The sequence below is a fragment of the Poecilia formosa genome, unplaced genomic scaffold, assembly GCF_000485575.1.
Source record: "Poecilia formosa unplaced genomic scaffold, Poecilia_formosa-5.1.2 Scaffold3307, whole genome shotgun sequence".
In the NCBI taxonomy this organism is placed as follows: domain Eukaryota; kingdom Metazoa; phylum Chordata; class Actinopteri; order Cyprinodontiformes; family Poeciliidae; genus Poecilia; species Poecilia formosa.
The window spans coordinates 1-1,623 of NW_006803246.1; the positions used below are offsets into that span (position 1 = coordinate 1).

The 1,623-nt window shown below is 34.9% G+C and overlaps 2 non-coding genes across 2 annotated transcripts; both read left to right on the top strand.

The window, feature by feature from the left end:
• The first annotated feature begins 103 nt into the window (after window positions 1-103).
• trnai-aau (transfer RNA isoleucine (anticodon AAU)) lies at window positions 104-177 on the top strand. The gene has a single exon. It is a non-coding gene; the product is annotated as a tRNA-Ile (tRNA).
• A 253-nt stretch (window positions 178-430) lies between these two features.
• trnai-aau (transfer RNA isoleucine (anticodon AAU)) lies at window positions 431-504 on the top strand. The gene has a single exon. It is a non-coding gene; the product is annotated as a tRNA-Ile (tRNA).
• The last annotated feature ends 1,119 nt before the right edge of the window (window positions 505-1,623 follow it).

Below are 1,623 nucleotides of genomic sequence, written 5' to 3' on the forward strand. Positions count from 1 at the left end.
GTGAGGCTTGCACTCAGATGCCTGGATTCAGAGTACAGACCACTACGCCATAGAAAGCCTTGCTGACCTTTTACCACCTCATTGAGAAGACAGCATTGCATATGGCCGGTTAGCTCAGCTGGTTAGAGCGTGGTGCTAATAACGCCAAGGTCGTGGGTTCAATCCCCATACTGCCCAATCAACACTTCAAAAATGAAAAAGGATGGAAAATGAAAAACTGCTTCAAGGTTGAAAAAGAAAATAATCAGTTCACAATAAGAAAGTGATTTAAAATTAAATCAACATTTCAAAATTAAAGAAAGCTGGAAAATATACCTTGACACATGTTAATTTTTGAAATACATTAGAATATGAGGACATTTTTCAATTCTTTATTGTGGTAAGATCATGTAAGTTTTTCTTAAATCCATGGAAACCTTAGATTCTGTGTGGCCGGTTAGCTCAGCTGGTCAGAGCATGGTGCTAATAACGCCAAGGTCGTGGGTTCAATCCCCATACTGGCCAATTGAAATAGAAATCAATTCTGATAGGCAATTTAACAATAACAGGAGCATTTAAGTAAAACATCTTCATATATTAATTTTTAAAAACTTTTATCAAATCTTAAGTGTGGTAAAATCATGTAAGTTCTTCCTAAATCCATGGAAACTTAGGATTCCGTGTGGCCGGTTAGGTCAGCTGGTCAGAGGGGGGTGCTAATAACGCCAAGGTCATGGGTTCAATCCCCATACTGGCCACTTCAAAATATAAAAAGGGTGAAAAATAAAATAAACACTTCAAAACAAAAGGACAATCAACACTTGTCTTGAGAGTGTGGTACTAATAATCCTGAGGTCATGGGTTCAGTCTCCAAACTTTCAAATATAAAGTCTTTCAGACAATCAACACTTCAAAATATAAAAAGGGTGAATAATAAAATCAATACTTCCAAACAAAAAATGGTTCTGAAATACAAACAACTCTTCAAAATAAAAAATGGTTCAAAAATAAAATCAATACAGCAAAATAAAAAATATCTCTAAAATACAATCAACACTTCAAAATTAAAAATGGTTCAAAAATAAAAAAAATTGCTAGAAAGCTTTCCTTTTATGCAAGTTGATTTTGAAAAACATTAGGATATGAGCACTTTTGTTAAGATCATCTAAGTTTTTAGCAAATCGATGCTGAAAGCGCGTGGTGCTAATAATGCCAAAGTCATGGGTTCAATACCCATGCTGGCCAGTTGAAACATAAATTGTTTTGGACAATTAAGACTGCTAAGTAACAAAAGGATTTAAGTTAAACCATTTTACACATTGATTCAAAAAACATTAGAATACGAGCACTTTTGTCAAATTTTCATTGTGGTAAGATCATGTACGTTTTTCTTAAATCCATGAATACTCAGTAACTTGGTGAACAAACTGTCAGACTGACACTTGTGCCTATTATCACATTACAGTCTATAAAGTAAGCCTGCGATCAAAAAATGTATTGAAGATGTCAGGAACAGAGACAAATAGTTGTACTGAGACTTAAACTCAGATTGCTGGATTCAGAATCCAGAGTGCTAACCATCACACCGCAGAACCACCAAGTGGTAACTTAAGTAAAGTGGCCTCGATTTCAAAGATGACTACA